At 43.3% G+C, this 20,824-nt stretch overlaps 1 protein-coding gene across 9 annotated transcripts in view; it reads left to right on the top strand.

Annotated features, from left to right (window-relative positions):
* LOC125466806 (uridine phosphorylase 1) overlaps positions 1-20,824 on the top strand; it is a 159,828-nt gene that overhangs the window by 2,473 nt on the left and 136,531 nt on the right. For 5 of the 9 annotated variants that reach the window (XM_059641356.1, XM_059641333.1, XM_059641370.1 and 2 more), the window contains one exon: positions 3,751-3,863. The exons of 2 other annotated variants lie outside the window; for them this stretch is intronic. The gene's annotated coding sequence lies outside the window, so the exon portion shown is untranslated. Of the gene's footprint in view, positions 1-3,750; positions 3,872-4,413; positions 4,472-20,824 lie in introns of those variants that run through there. 2 more of the 9 variants (XM_059641337.1, XM_059641351.1) reach the window with 2 other exon arrangements.

Below are 20,824 nucleotides of genomic sequence, written 5' to 3'. Positions count from 1 at the left end.
TCGAATCACAGATTAGGCCTGAGGTTCTGACTGGCCTCCAGATGCTTCATAATCACAGGATTGTATATACTTCTGTTTTGGATATTAAAAGTGATTTGTTTAAAAGATTGATTTCCATTTAAGATAAAAGGAATTAAGGAACAGGTGCTGATGTGTGCCTTGCTGGTGGTAACCACATTTGTGAAAGCTTAAACCTAGTGGGACAACTGTCAAAAAATTCTACCTGCCATGGTGGTGAGAAAGAAATGTTTTCATTGGAAAGCTGGCAATGACTATGGAACTGTCCCTTCGTGTTATGCATTTGCTAGGAACATGGCATGCTGTTGAACAGTCTCATAAGACATTTCTTAGTTGCATTGGTTAGTTAAGACGGAAGTATCATATTTAAGTTTGATGGTTTAGTTTGGTTGCCATCAATAACGGTTGATCTCCGTTTGTTTACTCCAAATCTATTTGGAAGTGAAAGTGTCCAATCAAACCATTCTGCTGTTGCCATAGAAAGTTTTAATCAAACAAGTGGGACTTAAATCTAGGCCTTCTGGCTCAGAGGTAAGGACATTGCTACTGCACCATTAGAGCTCATGCCCTTGCGATAATCTTGCCTGAACTCTGCATTTATACATTCTACCACTTGACATCTGTTAACAAAGGATCAATACATCACGCCCACTAAAGTCTTATATCCTTTTCCATGTTTAAATTCTATCTAAGACGTCTCCACCAACTCTTACCTCTTGTTATATCCCATCATTGTTGAATAAATTTCATCCTTAATTCTGAAAGCCACTCCTCAATCTCCACCAATTTCCATGACTTTCTGTTGATCTCATATTCTGATATATTCACTTACTAAAACTAATTATTTTGCAAGCTACTATGACAAGCCTCTAAGTTGAATTTGCTTATTCAGCTTGTCTCTAATACTCTGTGCACTTGTATAAAAATGCTTATTTGAGCCACATAGCTTTAATGACTTCCTCTGCTTTAATATTGTTATTCTCATACATTCCTTATTTTTCTCTCTGGATTTAATTGCCCTAATATTTTAAAGTGCCCTTCATGTCTATCAGTGAATGAACAATTTTGACTAATATGCCATTCTCTCCTTTTATGTCTGTGTTTAAAGTTTATATCTATACTACCTTTCAGCTTGGACCATACTCCCCTGTCAACAACAACTTTCCATTTACTAGTTTAAAGACCTTAGTGACGTTATCCATTCACTTCACCCTACTGACGTCACCACACTATAGATTTTCTTAGTATTCTTTCATGGGAGACCAGCATTTCCTCGCATCCCTATTCGCCATTAAGTGTTCATTAATCTTTTATGGCTGTAGGTGCCAATTGCAAGGGCACTTTTTTTTGCCCATCTTAATTGCCTTTTGAAGTAAGTGGCATGTTTAGGGCAGATTAAGAATAAACCACATTGCTTTGGTCTGGAATCACACGTAGGCCAGATTAGGTCAGAATGGAAGTTTTTGCCACCTAAAGTGCACTAGTGAACCAAATAATCATTTACAATGGGTAATAAAATGTGAGGCTGGATGAACACAGCAGGCCAAGCAGCATCTCAGGAGCACAAAAGCTGACGTTTCGGGCCTAGACCCTTCATCAGAGAGGGGGATGGGGAGAGGGAACTGGAATAAATGGGGTGAGAGGGGGAGGCGGACCGAAGATGGAGAGTAAAGAAGATAGGTGGAGAGAGTATAGGTGGGGAGGTAGGGAGGGGATAGGTCAGTCCAGGGAAGACGGACAGGTCAAGGAGGTGGGATGAGGTTAGTAGGTAGCTGGGGATGCGGCTTGGGGTGGGAGGAAGGGATGGGTGAGAGCAAGAACCGGTTAGGGAGGCAGAGACAGGTTGGACTGGTTTTGGGATGCAGTGGGTGGAGGGGAAGAGCTGGCCTGGTTGTGTGGTGCAGTGGGGGGAGGGGACGAACTGGGCTGGTTTAGGGATGCAGTTGGGGAAGGGGAGATTTTGAAACTGGTGAAGTCCACATTGATACCATATGGCTGCAGGGTTCCCAGGCAGAATATGAGTTGCTGTTCCTGCAACCTTCGGGTGGCATCATTGTGGCAGTGCAGGAGGCCCATGATGGACATGTCATCAAGAGAATGGGAGGGGGAGTGGAAATGGTTTGCGACTGGGAGGTGCAGTTGTTTGTTGCGAACTGAGCGGAGGTGTTCTGCAAAGCGGTCCCCAAGCCTCCGCTTGGTTTCCCCAATGTAGAGGAAGCCGCACCGGGTACAGTGGATGCAGTATACCACATTGGCAGATGTGCAGGTGAACCTCTGCTTAATGTGGAATGTCATCTTGGGGCCTGGGATAGGGGTGAGGGAGGAGGTGTGGGGACAAGTGTAGCATTTCCTGCGGTTGCAGGGGAAGGTGCCGGGTGTGGTGGGGTTGGAGGGCAGTGTGGAGCGAACAAGGGAGTCACGGAGAGAGTGGTCTCTCCGGAAAGCAGACAGGGGAGGGGATGGAAAAATGTCTTGGGTGGTGGGGTCGGATTGTAAATGGCGGAAGTGTCGGAGGATGATGCGTTGTATCCGGAGGTTGGTAGGGTGGTGTGTGAGAACGAGGGGGATCCTCTTAGGGCGGTTGTGGCGGGGGCGGGGTGTGAGGGATGTGTTGCGGGAAATACGGGAGACGTGGTCAAGGGCGTTCTCGATCACTGTGGGGGGAAAGTTGCGGTCCTTAAAGAACTTGGACATCTGGGATGTGCGGGAGTGGAATGCCTCATCGTGGGAGCAGATGCGGCGAAGGCGGAGGAATTGGGAATAGGGGATGGAATTTTTGCAGGAGGGTGGGTGGGAGGAGGTGTATTCTAGGTAGCTGTGGGAGTCGGTGGGCTTGAAATGGACATCAGTTACAAGCTGGTTGCCTGAGATGGAGACTGAGAGGTCCAGGAAGGTGAGGGATGTGCTGGAGATGGCCCAGGTGAACTGAAGGTTGGGGTGGAAGGTGTTGGTGTAGTGGATGAACTGTTCGAGCTCCTCTGGGGAGCAAGAGGCGGCGCCGATACAGTCATCAACGTACCGGAGGAAGAGGTGGGGTTTGGGGCCTGTGTAGGTGCGGAAGAGGGACTGTTCCACGTAACCTACAAAGAGGCAGGCATAGCTGGGGCCCATGCGGGTGCCCATGGCCACCCCCTTAGTCTGTAGGAAGTGGGAGGAGTCAAAAGAGAAGTTGTTGAGGGTGAGGACGAGTTCAGCTAGGCGGATGAGAGTGTCGGTGGAGGGGGACTGGTCGGGCCTGCGGTACAGGAAGAAGCGGAGGGCCTTGAGGCCATCTCCATGCGGAATGCAGGTGTACAGGGACTGGACGTCCATGGTGAATATGAGGTGTTGGGGCCCAGGGAATTGGAAGCCCTGGAGGAGGTGGAGGGCGTGGGTGGTGTCACGGACGTAGGTGGGGAGTTCCTGGAGCAAAGGGGAGAAAATGGAGTCCAGATAGGTGGGGATGAGTTCGGTGGGGCAGGAGCAGGCTGAGACGATGGGTTGACCAGGGCAGGCAGGTTTGTGGATTTTGGGAAGGAGATAGAAACGGGCCGTGCGGGGCTGTGGGTGGGAGGTCCCCTGAGGTGATGAGGTCGTGAATGGTGTTGGAGATGATGGTTTGGTGCTCGGGTGTGGGGTCATGATCGAGGAGCAATGGGTGATTGTTTTATGCACTAGGATTTTCTGATACTTTCTGCCACACTCAGATAAATTATGTTAGGTTATAACTAATATATTGTCCTGTTCACCAAGATAACTCGCAGGATTGCCTGCCTCAGAATTATCAGTGAGAGTGAGTGTGGATTTTGCACTCCATCAAGTGCCTGCCTAAGTTATACTGGTCGAGATCTGGAAGAGTTCCAGTGGTGAGTAGGTAATTTGTTCTTTCTCTTGTCACTCGGTGGGGTGTCATGGGACTTTTAGTCTGATTATAGATATTACAAATGCATCTTTCACTATAAGACTTATTAAAGCAGAAATTCACTTTATCTCCAAAGAAGTTTAACAATCAGGATCTTCTTGCTTTAAAGCTGACCATTTCTTTTGAAGTTATCCATAAAACAGGAAATCTTCCAGCCTATTATGTTTGAAGTTTTTAACTGATTGCCAGCAAAATAATTATGATGATAATTGTATCACTCTCCTATAAACACTAGTGCTAAGCTTTGCAGTGTGTTTTACAGCTGATGAAACAAAAGTCTGTGAAGTTATAGCACTGTGTATTGTAAGTGAAGGATATGATATGATCAGTGGTCAACACAGAGATACAATAAATATTAGGATAAGGATGTCTGGATAAATCATGTCCTACAAAGTTGAGTGAATTATGGTCAGCCTGGTGAATAGAGATATTTATTATTACCTTGGAATAATACCTTATCATTTGTTTTGATTTACATGACAGGTTTGAAATATAATTTATTTTCGTGATTTCTGTGATGTTGACAACTCGCATTCATAAAGCACACTTCAGGTAGTAAGATGTCCTTAAACATGTTACTGAGACCTCTGAATTAGATTGCCAATTTTCAAATCACAATATTTTGTTTAAAACACATTGCAAATTATTTTGCAGCTGACAGCAGTTAAAACATAAAGATGAAATAAATTTATTGTCTGCTTAAGCCACAAGCATTTTACAATAGCTTAAACCACCACCTAAACCAAGAATCAACAGAATATTCACGGCGTGCTGTTCCTGTTTTTGACTGTTAAGCTGAACTTTGCAAGTATTTTGTGTATTGTGAAAGAATATTGAATATCCATTGTTGCTTGTAATGTAGAAAGTAAAATCAATCGTAATGTTAGCTACCTGAATAGCACATAATGTAAGATGTTTAAAATTTAGTGTTAGTAGGAGTTTGATACAGAATTGAAGAGTGGTGTGCTTTTAGGTATTTAACACTTGTGATTTGTATAAACTTGAGGCAAGTAATTGGTTAGAATTTGTTTCATGTTTTAGCACTAAATGTATGTTGGTGCTAACAAAACTTACCTAGAAGCCTTTAAAACAAATTAATGGATAATTCTGAATAAATATAGTTTAGGATGAGGTAAGATTCCAAGATGAAGAACTGTGATAGCTGACAGGGTTTCAAAAAGTGTGAGTTTCCAGTAATTTCATCTTAGCTGATGTAAACACTTCTTAAATCATGTGATTTCATACAAGCACGGGCAGCTGAGAAAAATCTTTGCTTTAGTTGAGTAAACAGTAAGAAATTTGTGTCTTTCTTAGATTAGTTGACCTAATTTTTATTAATTTTTATTATTAATACATAGGACGATAAATGACAGGGTAGGCAGTATGTCTGGATTTATGGTCTTATGGACTGTAAAATGTGGGAGCTTGTTGATGGTCAGACTTCTGCTTTCCCACATTTTCAGCCAATACCTCTGCCTTGAATCTCTCCAACTCAGAGTCATTGAGCTACGGTGTGAAAGATACTCTGAACTAGTAGGGAGTGGAGGAATTTCTGATTAGTATAATGAGGATTTCTGAGAGATTGAGAAGCTACATCCTGTACACATTGGTCTTGTCCAACAGGTACAGTATACCCTAGCGCTGAGAATGAGTAGAAATTGGAGGCCACAAACAGACCAAGGCCCTGTAATGGAGAAGATTTTCCAAGAGCAGGCAAAAACAGATTAGAAATGTGGTATTGACAGGGGTTTCATAATTTACGGGTTAACCGTATTGTCTTTGACCAGAAAAGATGGAAGGCGATGTGTTACCTATCTCAGGTCCGGGTAATGGATAGTTTAGGTCGTTGGAGAATAATTTGGAAAGGGAAGAGGTGAATCTAGTCATTATATTACATTTGAGAGTAAACATAAAAAAGGATCATGAAAGAAGTCCTGGTAATTGTGTATTAGGAGTTTAGAAGCTAAATTAGAAACACTTGACCCAAGGAGTAATAATTTGTGGATTATTTTCTAAATCCCGTTTAACTTGACAGGAGAAAATAGATAAGGAGAATTACCATTTGGCTAAAAGGTTGGTGTGGGACATGCTCTGCAAGGACGAATAGACTTTGTTCTTGTGGGTCAAGTTCCACCAAAACTAGAATGGGACCTGTGTACAACGCATCATCCTCCGACACTTTCGCCATTTACAATCCGACCCCACCATCAAAGACATTTTTCCATCCCCACCCCTGTCTGCTTTCCGGAGAGACCACTCTCTCCGTGACTCCCTTGTTCGCTCCACACTGCCCTCCAACCCCACCACACCCGGCACCTTCCCCTGCAACCGCAGGAAATGCTACACTTGCCCCCACACCTCCTCCCTCACCCCTATCCCAGGCCCCAAGACGACATTCCACATTAAGCAGAGGTTCACCTGCACATCTGCCAATGTGGTATACTGCATCCACTGTACCCGGTGCGGCTTCCTCTACATTGGGGAAACTAAGCAGCGGCTTGGAGACTGCTTTGCAGAACACCTCCTCTCGGTTCACAATAAACAACTGCACCTCCCAGTCGCGAACCATTTCCACTCCCCCTCCCATTCTTTAGATGACATGTCCATCATGGGCCTCCTGCAGTGCCACAATGATGCCACCCGAAGGTTGCAGGAACAGCAACTCATATTCCGCTTGCGAACCCTGCAGCCCAATGGTATCAATGTGGACTTCATCAGCTTCAAAATCTCCCCTTCCCCCACTGCATCCCAAAACCAGCCCAGTTCGTCCCCTCCCCCCACTGCATCCCAATACCAGCCCAGTCTGTCTCTGCCTCCCTAACCTGTTCTTCCTCTCACCCATCCCTTCCTCCCACCTCAAGCCGCACCTCCATTTCCTACCTACTAACCTCATCCCACCTGCTTGACCTGTCCGTCTTCCCTGGACTGACCTATCCCCTCCCTACCTCCCCACCTATACTCTCCTCTCCACCTATCTTCTTTTCTCTCCATCATCGGTCCGCCTCCCCCTCTCTCCCTATTTATTCCAGAACCCTCACCCCATCCCCCTCTCTGATGAAACGTCAGCTTTTGTGCTCCTGAGATGCTGCTTGGCCTGCTGTGTTCATCCAGCTTCACACTTTATTATCTTGGGACCTGTGTCCTAGCAGGAAGAATAACCAGGGAAATCACAAAGCCTTTAAACAACTATGTTGAGGGAAGGATGTGAAAGATCTAAAATACCACTAAACATACAAAAAAAAGCTGAAATTTGAGCATACGACAGAATAAATCAAGGAAAGACATAGATGGCCAGGAAACAAGATGAGTTGAGAACAGGAGTGTAAAACACATGCTAAAGAATGAAAGATGAACAGCTATTAATAATGAATTGAATAATTTGAACAACAATGCACAGTGTCAGTAATAAAACAGGGCAATAATACATAGCAAGGATCAGGATATAATAAGGTTGACAAAGACATGGCTCTCGAAAAATAAGGATTAAGGAATTAAATATTGCAGGGTAAGACCTATTTAGAAAGGGCAGCGGGGATAAATATATTTAATAATTCATAGAATCCCCACAGTGTGGAAACAGGCAATTTGGTTCAGCAAGCCCACACCAACCCTCTGAAGAGCATCTCACCCAGACCCATCCCCTAACCCTGCATTTCCCATGGCTAATGCACCTAACCTCCATACCTGTGAACACTTTGGGTAGTTTAGCATGGCCAATCCAGCTAACTTGCACATCTTTGGACTGTGGTAGGAAACAGGAACAACTAGTGGAAAGCCACACAGATGCAGGGAAAATGTGCGAACTCCATGTAGACAGTCACCTGAGGGTGGAATTGAACAGAGGTCTGTGGCGCTTTGAGACAGCAATGCTAACGACTGAGCCACCATGCTGCCCCATATAGCCAGGGATATAGGATGGAATTGGATCCAAGTCTTTAAATGCTTAGAAGTCTTTTTAAAGTGATGTGCATGACCTATTCAGGACACCTAAACAGCAAACACAATTTCTGCTATTTCTAAATGTATGAGCATAAGAACTTTTAGATAGCTTTTAATCAACTAGTTCAGACATGTTATTTCATGCTGCTGGAACAGGTAGGTTTGAACCTGGACCTCCTGGTTCAGATCTAGTGTCACTACAGCTGTGTCACAACAACCCCAAGTTTACTGCATCTCACATTTCAAGGCAATCTCTCATCCAGTCTAACCAGTTTTGAGTCTGCTGAGCTTCTGGGATCGGATGAATTTGGGTGTTTTCAGTCTAGCATAGCTGTAGGGCTGTATGAGTATGGATTGATCCTTTCAAATCAACATATTCAGAGACATCATAAGACATCTTTGGAGCAGGTGGATCTTGAACACAGGCCTCTTGTCACAGAGGTAAGGATATTACCACTGTGCCACAAGATTCCAATGACCTCCCCGACCTCGACCTCCAAATTACATCAGCTCCCATTGTGCTCTTTGTATCCAGGTCCTCAGTACTCCAGAGACTCAAATAATGTTCTAATCTGGTGAAAATACCACTATGCCACCTCTTATGAGTATGACTATATCCCCAATTAATGCCCACCACCTGAACACAATAAAACATCCAATTAATGTACAGTTTACAGTATTTTTCTTATTGTGGTACTGTGGTGTAATGGTGGGAAATAAACATGACACATCCATCTGTAAGACTGACAGTAAGACAGGCATCTGGAGGAATCCCCAACAGTATTGATGAAACCTCCCAATATCTCAATATTGATTGGAACCTCCATAGTGCAGATGGTTTGGATGGAGCTGTTTTTGTCAGGTGTGTTCAGCAGGGTTTCCTTACTCAGTATGTGGACAGGCTGACGAGGGGGGAGGCCATCGGTAATGAGCCAGGACAGGTGTCAGATCTTGTGGTGGGAGAACACTTTGGTGACAGTGACCACAACAGCCTCACATTTACCATAGCCATGGAAAGGGAAAGGAGCAGTTACCAGGCCAAGATATTTAACTGGGGAAAAGGAAACTATGTCGCTATCAGGCAGGAATTGGGAAGTACAGATTGGGAGCAATTGTTCCACAGAAAGGGCACAACAGACATGTGGAGACTGTTTAAGGAGCAGTTGTTGTGAGTGATGCATAAATTTGTTCCTCTGAGACAGGTAAGAAGGGGTAAGATCAAGGAGCCTTGGATGACGGGAACAGAGGTGCTTCTCGTCAAAAAGAAAAAGGCAGCTTACGTAAGGTGGAGGAAGCAAGGGTCTAGCACAGCTTTAGAGGATTACAGGCTTGCTCGGAAGGAGCTCAAAAGTGGACTGAGGAGGGCCAGGAGGGGGCACAAGAAAGGCTTGGCAGGAAGGATTAGGGAGAACCCGAAGGCATTTTACTCATACGTGAGGAATAAGAGAATGATCAGGGATAGCGTAGGGAAATTGTGTGTGGAATCTGAGCAGATAGGAGAAGCCCTAAATGAGTTTTTTGCTTTGGTTTTCACTCAGGAAAGGGACCTTGTTGTGAATGAGAACTTTGAGGAGCAGGAAAACAGGCTTGAACAGATCGAGATTGAGGAAGTTGATGTGCTGGAAATTTTGGCAAATGTTAAGATTGTTAAGTCCCCAGGGCCAGACCAGATTTATCCTAGGTTGCTCTGGGAAGCGAGAAAGGAAGTTGCTAAGCCGCTGGCGAAGATCTTTGCTTCCTCACTCTCCACGGGAGTCGTACCGGAAGATTGGAGGGAGGCAAATGTTGTTCCTCTTTTCAAGAAAGGAAATAGGGAAATCCCTGGAAGTTACAGACCAGTCAGTCTTACGTTTGTGGTCAGCAAGGTTTTGGAAAGAATTCTGAGGGATAGGATTTATGACTATTTGGAAAAGCATAGCGTGATTAAAGGGAATCAGCATGGCTTTGTGAGGGGCAGGTCATGCCTTACAAATCTTATTGAGTTCTTTGAGGAAGTCACGAGACAGGTTGACAAGGGTCAAGCCGTGGATGTGGTGTACATGGACTTCAGCAAGGCATTTGATAAGGTTCCCCATGGCAGGCTCATTCATAAAGTCAGGAGGTATGGGATACAGGGCGATTTGGCTGTCTGGATTCAGAATTGGTTGGCTGATAGGAGGCAGAGAGTGGTTGTAAATGGTAAGGATTCTGCCTGGAGGTCAGAGCTGAGTGGCGTCCTGCAGGGCTCTGTTCTTGGGCTTCTGCTCTTTGTAGTTTTTATAAATGACTTGGATGAGGAGGTCGAGGGGTGGGTTAGTATGTTTGCTGACGACACAAAGGTTGGAGGTGCCGTTGATAGTATTGAGGGCTATTGCAGGCTTCAGCGAGTCATTGACAGTATGCAGAGCTGGGCTGAGAAATGGCAGATGGAGTTCAACCTGAATAAATGCGAAGTGATGCATTTTGGAAGGTCGAACTTAAATGCTGAATATAGGATTAAAGGCAGGATTCTCGGCAGTGTGGAGGAACAGTGGAATCTTGGTGTTCAAGTGCATAGCTCCCTCAAAGTTGCCACCCACGTGGATAAGGTTGTTAAGAAAGTATATGGTGCTTTGGCTTTCATTAACAGGGGGATCGAGTTTAAGAGCTGTGAGGTTTTGCTGCAGCTCTACAAAACCCTGGTGAGACCACACTTGGAGTACTGTGTCCAGTTCTGGTTGCCCTATTATAGGAAAGATGTGGAGGCTTTGGAGAGAGTGCAAAGGAGGTTTACAAGGATGCTGCCTTGATTGGAGGGCTTGTCTTACAAGGAGACGTTGACTGAGCTCGGACTTTTCTCTCTGGAGAGAAGGAGAAAGAGAGGTAACCTGATTGAGGTGTACAAGGTAATGAGAGGCATCGATAGATTTGATAGCCAGAGATTTTTCCCCAGGGCAGGATTGACTGCCACGAGGGGTCATAGTTTTAAGGTGTTAGGAGGAAGGTATAGAGGAGACGTCAGAGGGAGGTTCTTCACCCAGAGAGTTGTGAGCACATGGAACACTTTGCCAGTAGAAGTTGTGGAAGCAGAGTCATTAGTGACATTTAAGCAACTGCTGGGCATGCACATGGACAGCAGTGAATTGAGGGGAATGTAGGTTAGGTTATTTTATTTTTGGATTAGGATTATTACACGGCACAACATCGTGGGCCGAAGGGCCTGTACTGTGCTGCACTTTTCTTTGTTCTAGTATAGGGAGGTCAGTGCTTTTCTCCTCTCTGCCAACATAAGTGCCACTTTTTCTCTATAATTCCTTACACTCATTTTATCTCTGCTACTGCACTCACCTCTCACTAAGATTCACCCATTACCACTCTCACTAATGCAAGATCTTGCCCACTCACCCTTACCCACCCAAAGTTATGACACCTTGCACGCCCTCTGCACTGCCTGTTCACTAGCTTGGAAAATCTCTCCTGCACCAACAGTACTTTCCACCTATTTCCTTCTTTTGTAATTCCTGCCTCTTTCATAATTCTGGAGCAGAACAGCTCACAAGAAGGCAGAAAAAGTTAAGACACGTGGTGCATTGCTTGCCATTTGACTTCTCACTTCTTCTGAGAAGTGGATTCTGACTCAGATTGCCCCTAGCAGGGACTGCACTGGTATTGGAGGCTGCCCTTGATTTACTGTGCCTGGTTCCTTGACTGAACTGAGGCCTGCTGACAATTGTGACACATTTCCTAGCTTTGCAGTTGTGCTAAATAGCATGCAAAACAAGACTAATATGAATCAGACATTTCTGGCTGAGGGTGAAATGTGAACAAAAGGTGAGGCAACACCATGTAAGAATACTGCAAGCATCCAGTTAGGCAGAGAGTGCTATGACAAAAAGCAAAGAGTCCAGTGATGCAACCTGGTCCAGTCCCTGAGCTGGTTGTGTTCCTGAGAACAACATGTCCTTGCTTTACAATGATAGTTGCCAGTGCAGCATTGAAATGCCAAAGTCTTTAAAGTGGATTGGGGATATGAAGTAGGGACTTAAAGAGGCTGGCACATGTCATATGCCAATATCTGCATGTGTGGTGGATGTGGTCAGTTTCTGTGAAGTGTGCCTGAGACGTTGGTGCCTAATGTCTATGATGAAGGTCTTTTGGAGCATGCAATGAGTCAAAACCACAAATCCCCTCTGATTTCCATGCCAAGTTGCCATGATGACTTATTTATATGGAGAGTTTGGTAAGATCATAACTTGATGTGAGTTCAGCTGTTAACAAGATGTTTAAAAAGAAACGATGACTGTCAGCTGGCAACTCATCACTGCCTGGAGAAGATCTCACCATGCTGCTCCAGAAAAGCATACAAGATGTGAAGAAATGATCCCATGATTGAGATGGACTTAACCAAAATCTTGTCTGATTCTACACTTCTCTTTCGTAGTCCACATAGTTTAAAACCTGCTAAGATTCACCGATAAATAAACTTTCCAGATGAATTTCAACACAGATGAGTGTGAAGATTTGACCCATTGTTCTGATGAGAAGACCATTATTACTGAAGAATAGACTAGAGTTGTGTGTTAAGGCTGTGCTGAAGTCCTGATGCAGTGGATACCATGGGAATTTCTTGGATAGTTGAAGATCCCAATAACCAATTACTTGACATTTGGAACCATTTAAAAATGTCCCCAACTCTGAGTTGAAATCAAAGACTTTAAATATGCTAGATAATAAAATGTGAGGCTGGATGAACACAGCAGGCCCAGCAGCATCGCAGGAGCACAAAAGCTGACGTTTTGGGCCTAGACCCTTCATCAGAGAGGGGGATGGGGTGAGGGTTCTGGAATAAATAGGGAGAGAGGGGGAGGCGGACCGAAGATGGAGAGAAAAGAAGACAGGTGGAGAGAAAGCAGCTCAGTTCGTCCCCTCCCCCCACTGCACCACACAACCAGCCCAGCTCTTCCCCTCCACCCACTGCATCCCAAAACCAGTCCAACCTGTCTCTGCCTCCCTAACCCGTTCTTCCTCTCACCCATCCCTTCCTCCCACCCCAAGTCGCACCTCCATCTCCTACCTACTAACCTCATCCCACCTCCTTGACCTGTCCGTCTTCCCTGGACTGACCTATCCCCTCCCTACCTCCCCACCTATACTCTCCTCTCCACCTATCTTCTTTTCTCTCCATCTTCGGTCCGCCTCCCCCCTCTCTCCCTATTTATTCCAGAACCCTCACCCCATCCCCCTCTCTGATGAAGGGTCCAGGCCCGAAACATCAGCTTTTGTGCTCCTGAGATTCTGCTTGGCCTGCTGTGTTCACCCAGCCTCACATTTTATTATCTTGGATTCTCCAGCATCTGCAATTCCCATTATCACTTTAAATATGCTAGCTGACTTAGCTCAATAGTTAGCCAGATAATGTTAAAACTTACTCTAACTCCTGACTAATTGTTAATCTCACCATCCCTGATGCCAACCCCCTACCTACCCATGTCAGCTGACCCTTACATTGAACTGACTTGACTAGCTTCCACCCTCCCTCCTGACCCGAGTCTCTCCATCCCTCACACACCTTGCAATCTTCTTGATCCCTGAGTCCTGCCCCACAGGGATAATAGTCCTGGTCCTCACAGAAACTCAAATCCCTTCCACCCCCTGTCATTTTAGACCTATACGGACACCAGACCTCCTTATCTGCCTACGTCCAAACCCAACTTGATCTGAAATAGTAGGAACTGCAGATGCTGGAGAATCTGAGATAACAAGATGCAGAGCTGGATGAACACAGCAGGCCAAGCAGCATCAGAGGAGCAGGAAAGCTGACGTTTTGGGTCTAGACCCAAAACGTCAGCTTTTCTGCTCTGATGCTGCTTGGCCTGTTGTGGTTATCCAGCTCTACACCTTGTTATCCCAACTTGATCTGACCCTTGATAACCCCCTGAATTCCACCCCCCCCCCCCCCCCCCCACAGCACCCTAACCCCAATCTTCCTGGTATCTCGGACCCAGCTGACACCTATACCCCCAACCCATGATTTACCTTACCCCCTCACATACCTGCCACCCTGTCTGTCACTTAGGTTACATATGCGTACCCTTTTTTCAGTAGCTGCCAAAGTAGCTTTAAGACCTTTGAATCTGGAACTATCACCCTAAAAGATGGGTGTGGTTTCAGCACGGATCCACTGCAGTCTGCCTGTGTGGATTGTTAGACTGGATTAGACTGCTCTGGTAATGAAAGCTCCTGACTTAGTGGTTCACCTGGATGACTCCTGAAAAAGTAAATGGGCAACTTTTTGTCTGATCTGGACTTGAAATAATGAATTTGACCCAGTTTGGACAATTCAGCCAGTCGTATTTTGGTAAGTAAAGCAAAGAAGTCACTTTGAATAGTAAGATCTAGATTTGATAAAGGAGCAAAGGGATCTGCACGTTGCAAATATACAAGTCATTGATGTAGTGACATTTGTTGATATGGTTATTTCAAAACCTGTAAATCGAGAACTAGATTTTATTTCCAGAGGAAGAATGGAAAAATAGAAAAGTTATGCTGAAATTAAAATAGAAAATGGAAAAACACAGCAGGATAGGCAGGAGTGTAGAAAGATTTAAAAAAAATTAACTTTTTGAGTTTGTGATCTTTCATCAGATTTTGGAAACAAAATGATAAGTTTTGAACATGAGATAGACATGGGGCAAGGATGAAATGAATCTTTATGGTAGGATGAAAGACAGGAGAGATTAAATGAAGTTAGGCTTCAGTCCTGTGCATCATATTTGATAAAGATAAATAAGGACGATACCAAAAGTATAAAGTTTAAAGTGCATTCAGATTGTCATGTTATATTTATTACTGACACTATGGTGCTGATTCCCTGGATACACAAAGAACTGCCAGTACTGGCTATGTGAAGTATTTGCATAGATAACTACACACCTTCCCTCGTGCACGTACGTAGAACTTTAGCAAAAACACCATCTCTCAATAAGGAATTAGTATGCTTCTATCAGTGTTAATGGAACAGAGTTTCACTATCTCCATCCGGATAATGTCTGCCAGATATTCTGTCAGAACTTTATTACAGAATTGGCATTCATATCACTGCTTGACTTAGATAAATAAACAATACTCCAAAGATCAGTAATCATAAAAAAATTGCATTATGAACCATAGGCTACAAACAGAATGCTGATGCATAAGTGATAACTCATAATCTTGTCTCTGGCTAATTTAGGAGCAATTTTGCAAGGCAAGTGTAAATTTCTGATAATGAATAAAGTTAGGAGACTGGCTTCACTGGAGTCTAAAAAATGAAAGGATCCCATTTGCCCCTTTTGGAAGGATCATGAATAGAGGGAGGGAGTGGCATTATATTTTGGCAAAATATTAAACAGAAACTGGGAGGAAGGGCACAAACTTTAGGAAAGATACCAAGGCCTTGACGAGGGTGCAGTGGAGATTACCAGAATTGTACTGGGGTAAAAAGGTTAGAGTTATGTTGTGAAGCTGAATTGAGTTACTGAGGGTGCTGTGAAATTGAAATGTGTTGCTACCATCACAGGGAGAAGATGCCAAGAATAGTATGCATGTAGGAGTAAACTATAAGGATATATAGAAATACAGAAATAAAAGCTTTCATGGGGGATTTGGAAAAGTACTAGCCAAACAAAAAAAATTCCAGGCTATAGGAAAAGAGAAGGAGAGCAAGGAACTATTTACAGCTGGCAGAAGAAAAGCAGCATGAAAGGTTGCCATCTGTGCTGTACCATTTTTATGACATTATACCACCAGAAAAGGATGGTAGGGCTGTATCTCTTTTCTTTTTAAAATTGGAAGGCTGAGGGTTGACCAAAATTGTTTGTACTTACACATTTTTTTCCTGCTTTAATGATTGTCTATGCCAGGTGTCAGGTTGATATTGCAAGTGACAACTTGCAATATCAAGGGTTGAATGTAGGAAACCCAGACAGAGTGGAAGAAAAGACTCATATATAACAAAGAGAAAGAATGAGAAGAAACTGGAAGCTAACTTTAAAGAGGATTCAAAAATATTCTTTAGGCATATGAGTAATAAAAAGATAATATCAGGAAAAATGAGGCCAATTAGGAATTAAAAAGTGAATTCCTTGTGAAGCCAGAACAGGGATCAAAATAATTCTTTTCAGATTGAGATTTTCTAAAGGCCTACTTCTTTTGATTTTAGGGTGCCAACTTTTGGTTTTTTGGGATTGTTTTATCAATATCGCTAATTCCTTTGTTAGGTAATGCAGTCGTGTAATAACATTACCTTTTGTTTTATTTATTGACATAAGGGGCATTGTAGTGAGAAACAAATTGAGAAGAATTCATCAATATCCACAATTATCATCCCTCTATTAAACTTAAAGTCACAACACACAAAGAAAGCATTAATTTCGTAGACATCACAGTATTTAAAATGGGACATGACAACAGGAATAAGTTAGCAACAAAAGTTTTGTTTTCAAAGAACTGAAATATATCTCTTAACAAAAAAGCTATCATCCTTATATACAACTTGCACAACCTGATGAGTTCATAGTTAGAGCAATTCCATTGCAAATACACAAGTCTGAATGATTTTACTCAAGCTATTACCAAACGTTTTACTGCAAATGTGTTCTCAATCCCAGATTGAAGCTTAACAATTGACACCATTTTATTGTAAAAGAATGCACTACATTTTTTCCCATAGTTGCTCCTGAAGATATTCAGTCTTACCTTGAGATTCCACATTAATTTTCAAGAATTTATTACTTCATTGATTTCTAGTTTTCCTGGCTCAGTCAAATCTTTGTGACAGGTGTAAATCCAGTCTTTGTCATTTGCAGCCCCCTTCTGTGCCCCTCCCTCTAGAGACTCCTTTTCATAACAAGTTCTATTTGCAGCTCTCTCCTGACCTCATCTTCTGTTTCAACCCTCTTCTCCCACCCTTTACAACTCCCTCCTCTTCTCATTTTTCCCATCTTGCAGCCCCTTTCCTCCTTTCTTGTGTTTCTACTGACATCCTCTAACTTTTTGGCCCTGTTTACAGTTTTTTTTACTGGCCATCAACAGACCCCTTTCTCCTCCTTGGAACTCCTTTCTTCTCATCCTTATTCCATCCTATTCCTTTCATTTTTTGCATCTCTCTTCCTTTCAGCTCCATCAATCCCATCCCTCTTCTCCTCTAGAGACCCCATTCTCCTTTGCAGTTCCCTTCATTATCTTTCCCAAGCTCTGTCTCTGCCTGCCCCCTTGTTGCAGCCCCCTTCTTCTCCCAGACTGTACTCCCTGTGCCCGTTCTCTATCCGTAACATGCCTTAAAACTGGGAACCCTGTCCCTCCCACATCTGGTCTCTGTTGACAGCAGCCCAGTGAGATGTTCACACTGCTGCTTACCTTCTTAGCTGCTTCTATCACAGGCTGTTCTTTCTTCACTAGTGAGCCTTACAGCTGTAAGCACGAGTGAACAAAAGCCTGTGATTGGGGGAGGACGTCCTCTGTCATCTATGCATTCCACTGACAGAAGAAAACATTTTTCTGATTGGTCATGATTGGATTTTTGCCTGTATTTTGATGGCTTGAGAGAAATTTTCTCACTGCCCCCGTGTATTTTGACCTGGACAGAAGACATGGGTGATGTTTGAAATGATTTATTTGCCTTTGTCTTTAATAAAAGAGATGATGCTCCAAAGTTGTGGTGAGTAAGGAGGTAGTTGAAATACTGGATAGGCAAAATTGGATAAACACCAGGCTCTAGAAAGGCTAATTATACATTTAAGGTTCATACTATTTCACGCTCCATTCCTCACAGTCCTTTGGCTTTCTACCTTGCTTCCACAATCTTGACCTTGGACGTCAAGTGGAACGTTACATGTGTTTGAAATCAGAGTAAACTATTCTGCCTTTGATTGGAAGGCAGGGTATAAAATAGGCTGTAGGACCAATGTCACCAGCTTCTCAGTGATTGGTTAAAATTAAATTGATTTAAGGTATGTGATTTTAAAGTGGAATTAAGTGATGCTGTACATTCTGGTCCAAGTAATACCTATCCTCTGACACAGAGATTACCCTTACTTCTGATTTTCCCTGCACCATGCCTTTCAAAATCAGAGCAAGAAAAGCAGCAATGAAAACCAAAATTGCTGGAAAAACTTGGGGTATGGTAGCTTCTATGGAGAGAAATCAGATTTAACATTTTGGGTTTAGTGACCCTTCCTCAGAACTCCAGCCAAGAAATAGGCGTTGATTTGATTCCTAAAGTTTACGAACAGTTATAATAGTACTCTATGTTCACCTGGATTTACCTATTAAATTCATTTAAAATCTGAGGCTAATCAGCTTGATCTTTTCTTAAATAATTTTTGAGATGTGAACATCTCTACATTCATTGCACATTCCAAGCTTTTGGACTGGGGTGGAAAAGATCAAAAATCACACAATGTCGGGTTGTAGTCCAACAGGTTTATTTTAACACACCAGCTTTTGGACTGAAAGCTAGTGTTTTCAAATAAACCTGTTGGACTATAACCTTTTGCCATATGATTTTTGACCATGTTCCAAATGGCCCTTAAGAAGGTGGTGGTGAATTATAGGCCAAGTAGTATAGCTACGCCTGTGAAAGGGAGCCCTGAATTTTGACTCGGTGACAATGAAGGAGAAGCAATATAGTTTCAAGTCAGGATGGTGCAGGAACATTTGCTGCCCTTGTTCATCTAGGTGATAGAGGTCTCTAGTTTAGAAAATACTTTTGAAGGAGGAAAGATGAGTTGTTGCAATGTATACTCAATAATACACAATGTTGCTACTACGTGCGAAGTAAAGGGTCAACAATATGTTTACTCTAAGAATTCTTGCTAAGCATGTGCATAAGCAATTATACCATAGTGACATCAGATCACATAGAACTGGAGCCAGAGTCTATAGGACCCTAGAATATTCCTTGTCTTGTCTTGTCTCATACTCCCATGTATGAATAGCAATGTTCAATCAAATTTGTTTACGATCAGGTGTAGACCTGATCTTACTACTTGGAGGCAGGTGGTGACCAGACCCATGGGAGTGGAGACAAGTAGTTTGGAGCACCTAAACTGAAGTTCTGTGGCATTAGAGTGCTGTGGGTGAAGGGTGAGCCCAACCCAGTACTGGGAAAAACCTGAAAAGAAGCCCGCAGCAACATAGAGCTGCAGGTGTTGTACTTCAAGTTCTGAAGAACGGTCACTGGATCTAAAACATTAGGACTGATTTTTCTCCACATTTGCTACCAGACCTGCTAAGGCTTTTCAGCAATTTGTTTTTGTTTCTGATTTCTAGCATTCACAGTTCTTTTGTTTTTTTGATGTACTTCAAAGCCCAGCTAAGCATTGGACTGCAGATAGGGAAAGTCGATGCAATGCTGATAAAGTACAGAAGAACCCATAAAAAACAATGCATAGGAATAAGTGAAAACAGTCAGCAACATTAATCTAAATTCTACAGAATAAAGGTTCAGTCTATCCCCCCATAGGACAAACCAGCCATCCCATGAATTAGTGTCTGAAACAACTCAACAGAGGCCAGGATCCTGTTCCTTTATTTACATGTGGAGAGTCATTGACACTGATCCAGCTCCTGAAGACCCAGCTCTCACAGTGAACAGGGCATCTGACTCTGCTGTTTATATCTGTTAGCCAGAGCGCCCTGATTGCGTTGGGATTAATAACCCCAATTAGGGAACTCATATTCTATATGGTTCACTTGGCTGACCTTGTTATAGTCATTGCTTCCCTCCCCCTCTGAATCCAAGGACACAGCCTTGTTGTTTCTTCATAGTTCCTCCTGGGGTGTTTTACCACTGGATCAGGTTCCACCAACTCTGCCTCTGATATGGGTGGCATGTAATGCACAGAGGCTCACCACTTGTGCCTGGAATTTAGAATTTTTGCAAGAAATTCATTCTACTCTTCAGGAAAAGGCATTGAGGGAGTGACATGCACTGTGTCCACTTTAGATTCCAAGGTATCTTCAATGCTTGGTCAAGAGGAAGAACCCCATGGCTCCTACATAAAACATTTTTCCCTGAAGTAAACTGTCTCTCTCACTTAGCAGAGTTTTGTGCCTGGCACTGGCATTCCTGATGCAATTTCACACCCCTCCCCCCCCCAGTCCAGGAAGATCCAATTTAACCTGATGCAGAGACTTCTCCCCATTAGCAGTTAGGCTAGAGCTGTCCCTAAGTTGCATGAGTGGTGGTCCTATAATCAAATAGGAACTACGATAGTCCGATATCTATGAAGCTGGAAGCTGTTTCTTTCGGAGATAGTAGGAACTGCAGATGATGGAGAATCTGAGATAACAAGGTGTAGAGCTGGATGAACGCAGTAGGCCAAGCAGCATCAGAGGAGCAGGAAAGCAGATGTTTTGGGCCTAGATCCTTCTCTCAAAGTGCTCTTTTTGCCAAACCATTGGATGATTGATGGTATGGAGCTGTCCTTATCTGTCTGTTATCTGTGACCAGCCTTCTGATTTCTGCCTGTACTATTGCCCGTAAGGCAAAAGGCACTGGGTGGGCCTTGCAGATTCATGCAATTGCTTCCTGGTCAACATGCAAAGCGGCCTTGGCTCCTTTGATAATCCTTAGACCTTCCTGAAAAAATCTTCCATGTACTTAATTAGAACTTCATCAGGCAACCATTCTCTAGTCAAAAAATGTTAAGCCAATCTAGTGAATTTTTCTCAAACAATTTCACTTGATGCAGGGAAGCTTGAGACTTATTTGCATGTGTGTTTTAATTAAACTGAAATAAGTACATTCTGAATAGCATTGTTTCTTAAATGCCTTCAAGGCAGATCATTAGGCTAGTGAAAATATGCCATGGATTGTCTACTTATCGTATCCCAGAAGCTTTTGTTTGCCACTCATTTAGAAAAACACTGATTAGAATTTATGGGGTAAATAGCACTGTTGCCATCTATTAATTCATACCATAAATATTGATACTGAAGGTTTTTTTGAAACATTCTACCTCCTTT

This window comes from Stegostoma tigrinum, chromosome 2 (genome assembly GCF_030684315.1).
Source record: "Stegostoma tigrinum isolate sSteTig4 chromosome 2, sSteTig4.hap1, whole genome shotgun sequence".
Taxonomy (NCBI): Eukaryota; Metazoa; Chordata; class Chondrichthyes; order Orectolobiformes; family Stegostomatidae; genus Stegostoma; species Stegostoma tigrinum.
Note: the sequence above shows the minus strand (reverse complement) of the source record. Positions and strands in the feature narration are given on the sequence as shown.